The sequence below is a fragment of the Ascaphus truei genome, chromosome 20 (assembly GCF_040206685.1).
Source record: "Ascaphus truei isolate aAscTru1 chromosome 20, aAscTru1.hap1, whole genome shotgun sequence".
In the NCBI taxonomy this organism is placed as follows: domain Eukaryota; kingdom Metazoa; phylum Chordata; class Amphibia; order Anura; family Ascaphidae; genus Ascaphus; species Ascaphus truei.
In genome coordinates, this window is record NC_134502.1 from 8481862 (window position 1) to 8499399 (window position 17538).

A 17538-nucleotide genomic window follows, 5' to 3' on the forward strand; every position below is an offset into this window, starting at 1 on the left:
GGTAAGCAATCGCTCCCAACACTGTGAGAGGACAATTGCCACTAAAAGCCATGTGGCAAAAATAATAAATCATTTATTAATATACAAAATGACACACAACATAAAGCGCATGCTCTAAACCAACTTTAAAAACAATTAAAATGTAACGGGTGACAGTCACATGTGTAGCGATCAGGAGCAGTTACCATCTAAATCATGAGTAGGTTCACTCAGCACACAAATGGTTAATAATACTGAGTTAGTCTCTACTCTCCATGGTACCTTTATGTGTGCAGGCTATGGTGTAAGGTTAATACCACAGTAACAAAACGTGGGCTTCCAGATGCAACCAAACACTCAATTATCACTTTAGCTCTGTTTGGGTACTCCCACAGAGCCTGTCGCACAATGCTACTCCACAAGCTGTCAGAGAAAGAAATATGCTGCACAGACCTGATCACTCACACAGCAGGGCATCTACACATGTTTCTAATCTAGATACATCCGTGCATAGTAACTATTAGGTAACCCGCAGTTCTAATACACAGCAGGGCACCAACACGTTACTTCTGATCCAGATCAGTATGTATTAGCTGTGTAATACATAGCCCGCAACTCCCCAATACAAGGACTGATCTCACCCGATTACTGCCTCCTCCACGACGTCAACGCGATGACGTCATGCCGACGTACGTTTCGCCCGTAAGGGGACCAGCGCTTTCTCAAGGTGGGCGGTCAAGTTATGTATACACCTCATCAGAACTGCCTGAATAGGCCCCAGAGAGAGAAGGATCGCTTGTCTCTGATCTCTCGGCGCAGCTCTTACAGGCTGCGGTGGCCAGGTAGGATTAATACAGCGGGAGTCCCATTCAGAATCAGGGACCCCTGCTGTGTTAATCCCTATGGGAAATTCCCCCTGCGCTGCACTTGGCTGCGATCACAGCCGCACTTGGGCCATGGTCCACTCACTCCCAAGTGACGCAGGGTTCAACTGAATCGTACTCCATCGGTATAAAGGAGGAGAAATGACAGATTGTTTAATTCAGCATGCTGGGTGCAGCTGGTTATGTGTGGAGAAATTACATTTACTGCATGATTTTATTCACTACTTTGTTCAGTAGTTTCTGCTAACCCTGTAAGTTTCAGCTTCCTATATGAATTAAACTGCACCACAAAGAAGTAGCAGATTCCTTCCACACAAAGGTATTTTCAGTATGCAGAAAAATCAGATATACGCCGCAAAATGGATTGCTTATTGTGGCAAGACACTTAAGTACAGGGAACCCTGACCAAATAAGGGGAAGGGAGCCTGACCCTTGGTCAGACTGCCTTGCATTGATGCCATGGGTGGGAGGAGGGAGGGCTAGGTTATTTAAGGGGCTGTTGCCACGTGACCACAGTACCAGTCTCATCCTCTGAAAGCCTCCCCAAAAGGTTGGAGTGTGTAGCTCGCTGAGCTGGTTGGCAGTGTTGAAACTGACCGAGGAGAAGAAATCAAGAGTAGCTTCTTTACCTTGTGGGCCAGCATAATAACTGTTATTGGAGGTGATAGAGATACAAATGCTATATTAGTTATAACATTAGGTATGTTTTCAGGAGCACTCTGTTGTGAGTTACAGATAATACAGTATAAGATCGAGTTCAGATGGTTTACTGCGAGGAGTGCAGCAGATCTCATTCTATACTACAATCCCTCTGCCCATACATTGAGGGTCATGCTCAGAAAGGGGTTTTTCATACATTTCTCTATGTTCATGTAAAGGAAGAGGTGTTGAAGCTTTAATCAAATTAAGGTAATTTCTTGGAAAATGGGAGCTGCTAATGCTAATGCCAGAATGTTCTTAGAAAGATGTGACGGGAGGGGGTAACCAGGCTCTCTAATAAAGGTCAAGCCCGTTTTGGTTACTCCTGATCCATGTATAAGGGTTCCAGAGAGTCAGCTCTTGGGCCCAGTAACAATGTACCATTCCAATATACTGTGTGTAATAAAAGTATTTGTTGTGTTTTTCCCTTTCCGAGCGTGCAGTAATGCAGGGATTGTTAGGGTATGAGTTTCAAGGGGGGTTTTGCGGAGGAACCGTTGACAGAATATGCCTACAGTAGGAGGTTGGGGCCCGTAGTTGTCGGTTTCCCTATAAATGTACCCTGATGCCTGACACTCACCACTAGGGTACCCTGCTTCAGCACAGCCCAGAAAGGAGAATGAGGCACAGGGATAAAACATGTATTCCTGTAGCTGAGGGAATCTCTAGGTTAAGGGGGGTACCCCAGCTAGTGCCAAGGGGACCCACAACCAGAATAAAGTTTGTGGGTGCCCCAACCGTATATATGGTTAGGGGGGACTCAGAGTCCAAGGGAAAGTGTGTGGGGAATAAGGCAGGTGGAAATAAAACTGAAATATTTTTCCTTTTCTGTCCCCTGTACCCAGAGACTCAGAAATGTATTAAAATATACTTTAATATAATGTTATGTGCTTTTTACATTCGGAACTGATGTCCAAACAGGCGGACCGAGATAACCCATAGGCGCCGGTAAATCTACTGACATCAGACTTCAAAGCAACCAGAGGATGCCCAGAGGTGGGAATAGCATTTGGTCACAGGGGAAAGGCGGAATACCAGGTCTGGAGATCAATGGCAGTCCTCCGGGATGCAACTTGTTCTGCCGAACCTGGTGGAGAGCTGCCCAGCATGTTACATTGAATTAGCCAGGAAGAGAGATGGCAGGCTTGCGTATGAGGAGGTAGCCAGGATGTCTGCATAGAGAAATGGGATCAAAGGGGAAAAGTGAAGTCGAGAGATGATAGAACATTTGGTGAGCGGGGAATGGTGGAGTACCGGGTCCGGAAACTTTCCCTTGCCGGCATCCTAACACACCCCCTCCTCTATTGTGTACAGCCTGGCGATACAGCTACGATCGGCTGATTGGCTGGTACAGCTACAATCCGTTCTCTGATTGGTCGCCAGCCCCTTCTCCATGTTGAACATAGAACACTGAGGTCTATGTAAGGGGACTGGCCAATCAGAGAACCATACGATCTTGAGCTTGGTCCGGTGAAGTGCTGACGGACTTTTTAAAAGTGCTTTGCTCCGAATAGCAAAACACTCGGCACAGAGTTGCCGGTGAAGCCTAGCTTAGCTGAGGATAAATTCTGAGATTGCGGCCAAGTTCCAGCTTTTCCCTTGCTCGCGGTTAGCGGGTATAGCTAATGTAGCCATATCTGGATTGGCTACCAGTCTACCATCCCTGACATGCAAACCCTGGTAACAGTACAGGCAGTGTTAGGACCAATAATCCTGGGTTTTCCCCACAGTAAGCAGCTGCCTTGAGTGACAGAGGAGGAGGCGGGCTAAAGCCTGTGTTCTGCTCAATCCTGGGCTCACACCTTGGACCTTCCCCTCCAGGACTTAAGGGGTTGCACACCTAAATTTAGTAGTGCCTCTCCCCCTGAGAGAGGCTTGAAGTCACGCAGAGGTTTGCAGGGACCTGGCACATACTGTCCCCTCCCCTTGGAGGAGTGAGGAGTGATACCTTACCCCTGACTCTATTAGGGAGTCAGGGAAGAGCAAGGACTGACCCGGGTGCCCTTAGCCTGGGGTGGATGTCCAGGGACCATCCTTTGACTGCGTTGGAGCAGATACAAGTTGTGTTGCTGTGTATGCAGAGAGACAATAAAGGGTTCCAGTTAACTATACGCCTGCCTGGTGTGCAATCTATCTGGGGGGAGTGGAAGTAAGTTCTCCTGCAGGGATTGTCTCCATATCCCTGGAGCCTGCAGCAGATGGAGGTGCTGTACTATGTGAGATAAAGATTATTAATCTACCCAGAAGCCTGTCCTGTATTCCCCAATGATAACAGTGGAAAGCTCAGCATCCTATGAACCAGCAGGTAGCCAGCACCATACACCTGGAAACAGGGGAATCTCCCAGAGGGTAGGGGAAACACTGTTACACTAGGTTTACCTTTCCTGAAAAGTTCCTGGACATGGAGTGGGCAAGGTAAACATTCTGAAGCAGACACCCAGCACCTAGTGAGCCTAGAGACTCCCCCCCAGAGCTCCAGTTAATGGTGTATTTACTGTATTTTGTGTATCATTTGTGTCTGCTGGTCTCACCAGAATAAACCTCATTTTATTCCACTACCTTGTTCTGCCTAGTGAATTAATCCCGGTAGTTAAAGGTGTTAAAAGTACTGGTCTCCCGTGACAGTGAGAAATAGGAGTAGTTCCCTCCCCCCCTTCACAGCTCTGCCCCCCCCTTCACATCAGTGATTCCCCCCCCCCCCCCCTGACAGGTGTGTTCCCCCACCCCCGTTCACAGCTCAGTTCCCCCCCTTCACAGCTCCTGTCCCCCCCTTCACAGTTGTGTTCCCCCCCGCGTTCACATGTGCGATTTCCCCCCCCCCCTTCACATCTCCAATTCTCCCCCCCCCCCCCTTCAAAGCTCACCGGCGGCAGGTCACATTTGGTTGGGATTCCCCCCCCTTCACAGGTCGGCAGCAGCGGCTCACTGGGGGGGGCGGGTTGGTTCTGATTCCCCCCCCCCCCCCCATTCAGAGCTCGCCGTGGGCGGCTCTGTGGGGGGATGGGAGGGTTGTGATTCCCCCCTCCCCCCGCCTTCAGGGCTGTCCGGCGGCGAGGGGGGGGGGTTATTGACGGTTATCACTGCGGCGGCTGACTTTTGCTGCGGTGTGTGACGGGGCAGCGGCGCGCTGCGGGGGCGGGCGGGTGGATATCTCTGCGGCGGCTGACTTTGTGTGCGGTGTGTGACGGGGTTGGGTGATGGCAGCTGACTTACTGTGGGGCGGGCTGTCCGCTGCGGTGGCGGGTGGGAGCAGGGCCGCCAACCGAAATCATGGGGCCCAGGACAAATGAAAGGAACAGGGCATCCCCCCCTCCGAACCCATAGCGCACCTACCACGAAAAAATTTGTTTGCGCGCAACTTTGACTTAAGTGTTTTCTTATGATACAGAAAAAAACATTACAATGCAAACTGTTTATTTTTATATTTTCAACAAAAGACAGGTGACTGCGTGCCTGGGTGACAGTGACTTGACAGTGACTATGTGGGTGGGTGACAGTGACTATGTGGGTGGGTGCCAGTGACTGGGTGGGTGACTGAGTGGGTGACTGAGTGGGTGGGTGGGTGGGTGACTGAGTGGGTGGGTTAGTGACTGGGTGTGTGGGTTAGTGACTGTGGGGTGACTGGGTGGGTTAGTGACAGTTTGGGTGACTGGGTGGGTTAGTGACAGTTTGGGTGACTGGGTGGGTTAGTGACAGTTTGGGTGACTGGGTGGGTGGGTTAGTGACCGGGTAGGTGGGTTAGTGACTGGGTGGGTAGGTGGGTTAGTGACTGGGTGGGTGAGTTAGTGACTGGGTGGGTGGGTTAGTGACTGTGTGGGTGACTGGGTGGGTTAGTGACAGTTTGGGTAACTGGGTGGGTGGGTTAGTGACTGGGTGGGTGGGTTTGTGACTGTGTGGGTGGGTGGGTTAGTGACTGTGTGGGTGACTGGGTGGGTTAGTGTCAGTTTGGGTGACTGGGTGGGTGGGTTAGTGACCGGGTAGGTGGGTTAGTGACTGGGTGGGTGGGTTTGTGAGTGGCATGTCGCATGTTTCCCCCCTGCATCTCCCCCCTCCCCCCCATACCTCAGGCGGCAGAGCCATGCAGGTAGCGGGAGGGCAGGAAGCATCACAGAGTGCGGCTGTGAGCAAGATCTGGGGGAGATCGGGGGAAGGGAGAGCCAGGGGAGCGGGCTTTGGGGGAAGGGCTGGGGAAGGGAGAGCACCGGGAAGGGAGAGCGGGGTCTGGGGGAGAGCGCCGGGTAAGGGAGATCCGGAAATAGCCGGGGGAAGGGAAAGCGGGCTCTGGGGGGGGGACGGGCTCTAAGGGGGAGCGCCGGGGAAGGGAAAGCGCCGGGAAGTGAGAGCGCCGGGGAAGTGAGAGCGGGCTCTGGGGGGAGACGGGCTCTAAGGGGGAGCGCCGGGGAAGGGATAGCGCCAGGAAAGGGAGAGCGCCGGGAAGTGAGAGCGCCGGGGAAGTGAGAGCGGGCTCTGGGGGTGAGTGCCGGGGAAGGGATAGCGCCGGGAAAGGGAGAGCGCCGGGAAGTGAGAGCGCCGGGGAAGTGAGAGCGGGCTCTGGGGGTGAGTGCCGGGGAAGGGAGAGTGCCGGGGGAAGGGAGAGCGGGGTCTGGGGGAGAGCGCTGGGTAAGGGAGGGCCGGAGAGAGCCGGGTAAGGGAGATCCGGAAATAGCCGGGTGAAGGAAAGCGCCGGGGAAGGGAGAGCGGGCTCTGGGGGGGGGGGGCTCTAAGGGGGAGCGCCGGGGAAGGGATAGCGCCGGGAAAGGGAGAGCGCCGGGAAAGTGAGAGCGGGCTCTGGGGGTGAGTGCCGGGGAAGGGAGAGTGCCGGGGGAAGGCAGAGTGGGCTCTGGGGGGAGCACTTGGGAAGGGAGGGCCGGAGAGAGCCGGGGGAAGGGGGAGAGCCAGGAAACTGCTGGGGCGGCGCACGCGGTGTGAGGCTCACGCCCTGCCCGTGACGTCACACCACCCCGGCGGCAAATGAGAGCGAAAGCTGTGGGCGGGCGGCAACCAATCACAAAACGCACAACACCACAGAAAACACCACAAACATTTCATACAGTATATATATAGTATATTTGGCAACTCACCTCCTCTAACACGCGGGAAGCCTTTTCATTGGAATGCAGCATTGTTGGCGCTGTTCCAAGCTGCGGTACTCTCAGCGCCCCGCGTGTGGTGTGAAACTTTGCTCCTACGTGTGAGAATTACACTGTAGGATCTTACAGTATTATAGGGGCCGTCTTCGTTCTACCGCACAGTTAGGCTTGTCCTCGAGCACATCAGCGCTGATATACTAATGATCAGCGCTGATGTACTAATGATCAGCGCTGATATACTAATGATCAGCGCTGATATACTAATGATCAGCGCTGATGTACTAATGATCAGCGCTGATATACTAATGATCAGCGCTGATGTACTAATGATCAGCGCTGATATACTAATGATCAGCGCTGATGTAGGGGACAATGCATTGCCAGATATCCATGTATGTGTCCCATCTGTTTTAAGTGTGTGATCTAGCACCTACCTGCTGGTTAGGGGGTCCGTGGGGGCTATCAGTTTATACAATACCTCACCACGTGATAGCTACCTGCCACGGGGCTCTGCCTCAATCAGCTGTTTGCATGCTGGTTTGTTAGAAGCACCAGCTAACTGATCCTCCAAGTGACCCTTAGCACAATTAGCCCATATCATTTGAAACTCTTATCCTATTGAGGATCTCCTGCTGGACAAACATTATTTCTATGTGCTATTTGGGCTGACGGGATTTAAAGGGGCCATATCCCTTAAAGATCTCTGTCCATGAATAACCTCACGGATCAGTCATTCAGGAGTGTTTCTATTGCAGATTACCCTTTAACACTTCCCTGACTGGCTGGGTGTATATGGGTATTGGTATACAATACACTTACCACTGCAACTATATCTACCTCATGTTGAAGATCTATATCATTACCTGTTCATACCTCCTACATAGTCTGGCAGTATATGGGTGTATGCATTTACCAACAAACATTTCCCTTTTCATGGGGGTCTGTATGGATTAATGATATACGCTTTCTATACCATTGCAGCCAATATATATCCTGTGCAGAGGATATACACGGATAGCTGCCTATGACTACACTAAGGATGCACAAGTATTCCCTTCACTAGCCCCGTAGCCAAACCATTGTTTGTATACACTACCAGGGCTATAACGCTGTCTTAGGTACACTATCAAGGGTGTTTGCATTAATCCTTATATTGAGTACTTACCTATAGACTTGTTCCATTAGGATCCATGGGTTATACTTATAGAGTGCCTCCTCAACATTAAGCAGCTTCTAGTGTTTGATTAGGATTTATTCAGCGGACACACATTTACAGATGGTCACACATTGATTCCTGCCTTGCTTCACTTAGATGCTATACTTACATATCATATATATGTCACCTTGATTCAGAGCGCTTATCAACACACACTCTGAGAACATACATCAGGACTGACATCATCTATGTGGTGGATACATCACGGACTTATCTCCATATACATAGGAGGCTATATACATAGCATCGCATCCTGAATATCTATCAAGGATCTCCATATGTATACACTACTTAACCACCTCTTGTTAAGTTACGAATGATCACAGTCACGTGCTGTTTGACATATTGTTATTTTAAAGCCCATTTTTCTATTTTCATTGTTTACCAATAAAGTATTTTAACTATATCATTATACATTTAGTTTGACTGAGTGCTAGTATATTAGGTTCCTTTTCTTCTGTATACTCCAATCCCTTACCTAGTAAGCACCTCAAAGTGGTTCATATAGTGGCGGTGCGGGAGTTTCCCTTGTGTGTAGTATATATAGATAGATAACAACCTGTGGCCATTTGTACCCATTAATAGTCTATTCCAACTGAAGTGTCTATGTAGTTGGATTAGCAATCGGAATGGGGAAGCATCAAGGGTACAAGGGTCAAGTAAACCAACTCTTCAACCATAGATTTCTGTGTACATAGGTTGGCACACCGCTAAACATACATGCACACGCATACATATGTAAACACAAAAGGATTATACATTGGGTAATTCCCTTTATCTAGTGCAAAATGATAAACCTGTTCAAGTCCTGGGCCCGCATTCAGATTATTTGTTTTGCTTTGACATTCAACTCCTAATGAGGCAGAATAATAATTGCAATCCACACAGTAGATAGTATTTTTTTTTATGCAATGGAAGGATAGACCGTGTGTGTGTGTGTGTGTTGAATGCTGTAGATATAACCTCTTGCTGGCTACAAACAGGCAACTAATTCACCCACTGTTGCAGTGTCTAGTCCCAGAGTGGGTCTTTAATCCTAACTATGGCCATGTGTGTGTATGTATGTATATGTATATATTTAGGGACGTACATTACGACATTACGTTACATTCACGCTTTACGGCCAGAGCGTGTATGGTGTTTCATTGAGGCCCTACTCTAATACCACATTGCGTGGAGGACTTTTATTGATTGTTTAGAGGATGAACGCTACCGGGTGAATCGTTCGAAGATTTCCTGTTGGACTGCCGACGTGACACGGGATGGTGCTTGCCTCGGTGGTGATTTTTTATCATAATTTGCTTGTTATTCACATCTACTTTGTGAGTGTTTTTAATCCCTCCTCCAACCCCCCCTCTAATTAAATGTACAATAATACACTATGGGGCGTTCGCTCTCTGTCTTCTTTTTGTTCATATATATATATATATATATATATATATATATATATATATGCAAATACAACTGTATGCTCATCTGCATGTCTTAGGCAGGTCTGCAACCCCGCCTTTCCCCATTATCACCCAGCACACAGCACTTCCACTGCAGCAAGGGATTCTGGGAAATGACATGCAAATGAGCACACAGTATATATGAAACAGAGGAAGAAAAACACAGGCGCAAACAGTGATATGCAATAAAAAAGGGTGTCGATTGAGTGAATTAGAATGGAGACAATTGCTCATTTCTGTAGATGAAGACTGTGAAAAAGAGACAAAATATGGTGAAGTACGTTTGTATTCAGTGAATGCGCAAAAGTAGAACGCTACTTACAAAGTAGCAGACAATTTGGGCATTTAGGCTACATAAATCCTCTCCTCTGCTTGTCTGTAAGGGGGTCTTCCCTGGCTCCACGTGGAACGCCGAGACTGCACATGCTGAGACTGCAGCTGCCTTCCGATAACTTCTTGCTGCTCCTCCAACCTCGCGAGATTGCGAGTATGACGTCACCACAATAGGATCCGTTTGACGGAGAAGTAGATTTTAAAGTCCAGAGATGGTGTAATACTGCTGGAAGTTAATGTTGTCACTTCTGGGAGATAGAGAGAACCGGCAGATATGATCTTTAAGCTTCCACCCTACGCGTATCGTCTTGTTAGTAAGACTTCATCAGGGGTATAAAATTGTGTTGAATGCTGGTACATTTATAGGCTAAACCAACTTCATTTTTGGAATATATTAATTTGAACACATTAAGGGGCCTATGCAGAGAGCAGCGCTATTTCAAAACTCGCCATTTTTTTGGAGAAATTCGCGCAGAAAACAGCAGAAAATGGCGAGTTACGAAAAACGCGCCAATTTTTTTTTTCTATTTCTAAAACTCGCCTCGCGGCTGGCGAAAACCTCCATCTCGCCAGTTTTAAAAATATCCGAATGCAGAGAGGCGCGAACGGCATCTAGCGGCTGTTCGCGCCAATAAAATGGCGCGATTGTCTCCTTTTTGCCTCACCAGAAAAAGTTGGCAAGAAGCTGCCGCTCGCGGCCATAGCAAAGGTAAAAAAAAGGCGCGATTTTTTTTTTACACATTTCTGAAGCGCGCATCTCGCCAATTTAAACTCGCCACACGCATTCATGTTAAACATAGCAGAATTCGCACATTTCTGCATATGGAGAATAAAACTCTCCAAAAAAGCTACTTTTTATTAAACTCGCCAATTTTAAAATTCGCTGCTCTCTGCATAGGCCCCTTAATCTTCACTTCACTTGTAAATTTAGCATAGTGAAATTTAGTTTCTTGACTTACTTATTTATATAGAGAATGGCAAGATCTGCACTAAAACATACCATAAACCGGTAAGTTGCCTCAATTATATTGAGGCAGTCAGGAACCATTTAAATATCTGGCTTGATAACATTCCTCGGGAGAAATGCGTAGAATAAAACGCAATTGTACAAACAATAGTATTTATGAGGAACAAGCCGGAATTATGCTTGATAAATTTAAATCTAAGAACTATAAGAAAATAGTTCTAGATCAGGCTTACTCTAAAATAAGTAATATTGACCGAAAAGATCTATTAAAACATAATGCAAGAAAGACCAAACATGCTGAAAATTTGGAGAACAAGATAGATGTTCCATTTATTACGGAATATAACCCATTAGCCCCACTAATCAAAAAAGTAATTAAGAAACATTGGCCCCTAGTATTAAAAGACCCAATTTTACAGTCACATCTTCCACTCATCCCCAAAGTGCTATTTACTAAAGCTGACACTTTCAAAAAAGATTTAGCACCAAGCTGTCTAAAACCTTCTCATAAAACCACTACTGTGGGCACGTTTTTGGAGTCTAAGGGCTTCTTTAAATGCCTAAAATGTAAAATGTGTAAACTGGATCAACATGGTGCTAAACAAGCTAGAAGCTTTTCTTCAACTCATACAGGGATAAAATATAATATTAAGCATTTCATCAACTGTGATTCGTCCAATATTGTATATCTTATACAGTGCCCCTGTAAGAAACAATATATAGGGCGCACCACTAGAAAGCTGAAGCTACGCTTTGCAGAACACATCACTAACATACAGAAAGGATTTTTACAACACAGATTATCTAGACACTTTTGTGAAGAACACAATGGCAGCCCTGCGGGCATTCAATGTATTGGCATTGATAAATTAACCATAAATTGGAGAGGAGGCGACAATGTCAACGCCATCTCCAAGCTTGAGACCAAGTGGATCCATACTATGAAAACATTGGTTCCACTTGGGTCTCAATACAGATATTGATCTTGGTGCCTTTCTGCAGTAAATGCAATTTTGCATATAAAAAATAATAACTGACAACTTTATGCTGATTAGTTGGAAGCACAAATGGTTGCCATGTGATCAACTGCTGTTATTATTCTCTGCTCTGTTCTAAACTACTATGTTAGAGATCTCTATTTAACAAACTGCATAAATTATGATATAGTGATTCTCTTATCTGCTAATATCAGATGCATTTCGTCATAAGCAATCCATCTATATATGCAATTCCGGTTCGAATATTGTTATGTATTAACCTCATCCTCGTATTTTTATTATTTTTATTAATAAGTTTTTTATTATTAATTTGAGTAAATTATTTTATGATTATTTGTTATTAAAATTGTTTGCATATGCATTTTATAATTATATGGGTTTGGTATATATATTTGTCATTCAGAGATAATTTTGTTTGCCTGCTGAAGACATTGGCTCACCAATTAACCTATTAGAAGTTGGTTTAGCCTATAAATGTACCAGCATGCAACACATTATTTAATACCCCTGATGAAGTCTTATGATACGCGCAGGGTGAAGGCTTAAAGATCATATCTGCAGACTCTCCCTATCTCCCAGAAGTGACAACATTAACTTCCAGCAGTATTACACCATCACTGGACTTTAAAGGTGCACAGGGGATGGGGGGGGAGGAGCGCCGGGGACCACATCCCCTGACTTCACCCAGCCACACTGAGGAGCGCTGGGAGGGGGGGGGCGAGTGCCTTGGACAGGGGGGATGCAGGGGGGGAGAGTGCTGTGAGGTGCAGGGGGGGAGAGTGCTGTGAGGTGCAGGGGGGGAGAGTGATGAGGGGTGCAGGGGGGAGAGTGATGTGGGGTGCAGGGGGGAGAGTGATGTGTGGCGCTGTGAAAGGGGGGGAACGGAGCTTAATGGGGGGGATGGAGCTGAGAATGGGGGGGAATGGAGATGGGGAGTGGAGGGTATATCAGCTAGTATATATCTTAATATATAAAATCGAATGGTTGGTACTAGCTGCGGTGAATCTGATTGGTCCTCAGCCTCTGGCCAATCAGATTGGTGGGTCTGACGTCACCCAACTGCCACTCACTTCCCCCTCGGCCACACACACACACACACACACACACACACACACACACACACACACACACACACACACCTTTCTCTGTGTCCTCTCCCCCCCCCCCCCATCACACTCACCTCTCTCCCCGGCGCTCCACTCACCTCCCCCCCTCCCCGGTACTCCACTCACCTCCCTCTCCCCCCCCCCGGCGCTCCACTCACCTCCCTCTCCACCCCCCCCGGTGCTCCACTCACCTCCCTCTCCCACCCCCCCGGTGCTCCACTCACCTCCCTCTCCCCCCCCAGCGCTCCACTCACCTGCCTCCCCGGCGGGGGGACAGGCAGTGGGCAGGCAGCCTGCAGCTGCCACGCGGTGCCTAAGATGGCGGCACCTGGAAGGACCCCCTTCCTCCCTCGCGGAGTAACTAAGATGGCGGCGTCGGGAAGGAGAGGTGACGTGTGTGTGTGTGTGTGTGTATGTGTGTGTGACAGTGTGTGTGTGTGTGTGTGTGTGTGTGTGTGTGTGTGTGTGTGTGTGTGTGTGTGTGTGTGTGTGTGTGTGTGTAGGGGACACTGTGTGTGTGTGTGTGTGTGTGTGTGTGTGTGTGTGTGTGTGTGTGTGTGTGTGTGTGTGTGTGTGTGTGTGTGTGTGTGTGTGTGTGTGTGTGTGTGTGTGTGTGTGACACTGTGTGTGTGTGTGTGTGTGTGTGTGTGTGTGTGTGTGTGAGACACTGTGTGTGTGTGTGTGTGTGTGTGTGTGTGTGTGTGTGTGTGTGTGTGTGTGTGTGTGTGTGTGTGTGTGTGTGTGTGTGTGTGTGTGACACTGTGTGTGTGTGTGTGTGTGTGTGTGTGACACTGTGTGTGTGTGTGTGTGTGTGTGTGTGTGTGTGTGTTTGTGTGTGTGACACTGTGTGTGTGTGACACTGTGTGTGTGTGACAGTGTGTGTGTGTGTGTGTGTGTGTGTGTGTGTGTGTGTGTGTGTGTGTGTGTGTGTGTGTGTGTGTGTGTGTGTGTGTGTGTGTGTGGGACACTGTGTGTGTGTGGGACACTGTGTGTGTGTGTGTGGGACACTGTGTGTGTGTGTCACTGTGTATGTGTCAGACACTGTAGGGTGGGGACCGGAGCTACGCATGTGGGGGGGGGGGGGGCAGGAGCGGAGAGGGACCTGGAAATTTTAAGCAACCTACCCCCCCTCCTGTCCACTGTCCCGTCCCCCTACTGTCCACTGTCCCATCCCCCTACTGTCCACTGCCCCCCCCCTCCTGTCCACTGTCCCCCCCTCCTGTCCACTGTCACCCCCCCTCCTGTCCACTGTCCCCCCCTCCTGTCCACTGCCCCCCCCTCCTGTCCACTGCCCCATCCTCCTGTCCACTGCCCCACCCTCCTGTCCACTCTCCCCCCTCCTGTCCACTGTCCCCCTTCCTGTCCACTGTCCCCCCCTCCTGTCCACTGTCCCCCCCTCCTGGCCACTGTCCACCCTCCTGTCCACTGTCCCCCCCCTCCTGTCCACTGTCCCCCCTCCTGTCCACTGTCCCTCCCTCCTGTCCACTGTCCCCCCTCCTGTCCACTGTCCCCCCCTCCTGTCCACTGTCCCCCTCTCCTGTCCATTGTCCCCCCCTCCTGTCCACTGCCCCCCCTCCTGTCCACTGTCCCATCCCCCCCTCCTGTCCACTGTCCCATCCCCCCCTCCTGTCCACTGTCCCGTCCCCCTCCTGTCCACTGTCCCATCCCCCTCCTGTCCACTGTCCCGTCCCCCTCCTGTCCACTGTCCCGGCCCCCTCCTGTCCACTGTCCCGTCCCCCTCCTGTCCACTGTCCCGTCCCCCTCCTGTCCACTGTCCCGTCCCCCTCCTGTCCACTGTCCCGTCCCCCTACTGTCCACTGTCCCATCCCCCTACTGTCCACTGTCCTATCCCCCTACTGTCCACTGTCCCGTCCCCCTACTGTCCACTGTCCCATCCCCCTCCTGTCCACTGTCCATCCCCCTCCTGTCCACTGTCCCGTCCCCCCCTCCTGTCCACTGTCCCGTCCCCCCTCCTGTCCACTGTCCCGTCCCCCTCCTGTCCACTGTCCCCGTCCCCTCCTGTCCACTGTCCCCGTCCCCTCCTGTCCACTGTCCCCTCCTGTTCACTGTCCACGTCCCCTCCTGTTCACTGTCCCCATCCCCTCTTGTCCACTGTCCCCGTCCCCTCCTGTCCACTGTCGTCCCGTCCCCTCCTGTCCACTGTCCCCGTCCCCTCCTGTCTACTGTCGTCCCGTCCCCTCCTGTCCACTGTTGTCCCGTCCCCTCTTGTCCACTGTCGTCCCGTCATCTCCTGTCCACTGTCGTCCCGCCCCCTCTTGTCCACTGTCGTCCCGTCCCCTCCTGTCCACTGTCGTCCCGTCCCCTCCTGTCCACTGTCGCCCCGTCCCCTCCTGTCCACTGTCCGTCCCCTCCTGTCCACTGTCCCGTCCCCCTCCTGTCCACTGTCCGTCCCCCTCCTGTCCACTGTCCGTCCCCCACCTGTCCACTGTCCGTCCCCCTCCTGTCCACTGTCCCATCCCCCCCTCCTGTCCACTGTCCCGTCCCCCTCCTGTCCACTGTCCCTGTCCCCTCCTGTCCACTGTCCCCATCCCCTCCTGTCCACTGTCCCCTCCTGTCCACTGTCCCCGTCCCCTCTTGTCCACTGTCCCCGTCCCCTCCTGTCCACTGTTGTCCCGTCCCATCCTGTCCACTGTCGTCCCGTCCCCTCCTGTCCACTGTCCCCGTCCCCTCCTGTCCACTGTCCCCTTCCCCTCCTGTCCACTGTCCCCGTCCCCTCCTGTCCACTGTCCCCATCCCCTCCTGTCCACTGTGCCCGTCCCCTCCTGTCCACTGTCCCCGTACCCTCCTGTCCACAGTCCCCATCCCCCTCCTGTCCACTGTCCCCGTCCCCCTCCTGTCCACTGTCCCCGTCCCCTCCTGTCCACTGTCCCGTCCCCTTCCTGTCCACTGTCCCGTCCCCCTCCTGCCCACTGTCCCATCCCCTTCCTGTCCACTGTCCCGTCCCCTTCATGTCCACTGTCCCATCCCCCTCCTGTCCACTGTCCCGTCCCCCTCCTGTCCACTCTCCACTGTCCGTCCCCCTCCGGTCCACTGTCCGTCCCCCTACTGTCCACTGTCCCCTCCTTTCCACTGTCCACGTCCCCTCCTGTCCACTGTCCCCGTCCCCTCCTGTCCACTGTCCCCGTCCCCTCCTGTCCACTGTCCCGTCCCCTCCTGTCCACTGCCCCCCCCCTCCCCTCCTCCTGTCCACTCCCCATCCTCCCCCTTTCCTCCCCCCCTCCCCCCCTTACCCACCCCTTATCCCCCCTCTCCCCCCTTTCCTAACCCCCCTGCACCCCCTTTCCTCCCCCCCCCCCTTCCCCCCTCCCCCCCCCCCCTTTTCCTAGCGGGAAATGTAACTCACGGGCAACGCCGGGTCTCTCAGCTAGTGTGTGTGTGTGTGTGTGTGTGTGTGTGTGTGTGTGTGTGTGTGTGTGTGTGTGTGTGTGTGTGTGTGTGTGTGTGTGTGTGTGTGTGTGTGTGTGTGTGTGTGTGTGTGTGTGTGTGTGTGTGTGTGTGTGTGTGTGTGTGTGTGTGTGTGTATTCAATAATGTAACAGTTAGCACTCACGGATCCCAATGTATCCTGATGCTTGTCCCATATGCATAAAATACATATACAGCTACCAGAAGCAGGTCTGTGACAGAGAGACAGCACACAGTTGATTGTACTCCAAAGATGTGTATTGAAAATACAGGACACCGCAACCAACGTTTTGATCAACGAAGCGGGACCTTCCTCAGGGTTGTGCACAGGGCAGTGCTTGGCCACCCTGGATGATAGGAGTGACTATGGGTGTGGGACAGTAGCTATGAATCCAAGCTACTGAAATGCTTCATTTAAAAGATCATTATTTTAGGTTTGACTTAATGATGGTGGGGAGAGAAGGTGCTTCGCATTTACAGGGTTTGAGGAAGTTCCAAAGGTAAAAAGGAAAGCCCCACTTACCTTATAGGATAAGTGTATATGATATATAACCTTATTTAGTAAAGAGGGTTCACTTACAGTCAAGCAGTGACCTTGAAAGTCTCCTTCCCTCTGTAGTACTTCAGTTCTGATAATGTCTGGGGCTCTGTAGACATGCAGGATCCTCTCACCAGCAGCAGTCTCAGGAGCTTCTTAGCAGGCTGTCAGGAACACAGAGACTGACTCTCAGAGGATACACTTTCCCTGCCTTAATCTTGCAGGAGAATAGTAGCTTTAGCAACATGCTATAGTAACCTTGAAGGACCCTCCCACCTTCAGAAAAACTAGTCTCATTCCTCTGTCCTACAAATGGAGAGAAACGAAACTTAGTGTGTTTTTATTAAGAAATGCAGGGTGCGGCTTGTTTTCCTCTTAGAAGTTCCTGTTAACCCATTACAGTACAGTACTGTATATGTTTTTGTTTCCTACATGAAATAAAATGCAGTAGAAGTGTTGTTAAAACCTACTGTATTGATTGTCAATACCTACTTATTTATGGTACACATTTTTACGATACAATAAAAGTAAAAATTTATGAACCATTAATTTTTCTCTAGTCAAAAATATACTTTAATATAGTGTGCACCAAACATAGGATTTCTTTCCCAGCGTACTTCTGTGTTACACTTCTACTGGTCTCCGTTAGGCCCGTAATATAGTGGGGGCACGCGCGCGGCACTTATAGTTGGCTGTGGTTAGCCAGCCATTGTATACTAGGGCTGCGCACGCGCACGGAAGTGAGCACGGAGCCGGGCGATAGCGAGGAATACTCAGAAAACTAAGTATTCGTGCTGCTGTAATGTGTGTGTGTGTGTGTCTGTGTACAATGTTATTAAATGTATTCTTAAC

The 17538-nt window shown here is 50.2% G+C and overlaps 1 protein-coding gene across 1 annotated transcript in view; it reads right to left on the reverse strand.

Annotated features, from left to right (window-relative positions):
* Nucleotides 1-17020, reverse strand: part of LOC142471241 (E3 ubiquitin/ISG15 ligase TRIM25-like) — a 28980-nt gene extending 11960 nt beyond the window's left edge. The window contains exon 1 of the mRNA XM_075578045.1: nucleotides 16729-17020. The gene's annotated coding sequence lies outside the window, so the exon portion shown is untranslated. The remainder of the gene's footprint in view (nucleotides 1-16728) is intronic.
* Nucleotides 17021-17538: the final 518 nt, after the last annotated feature.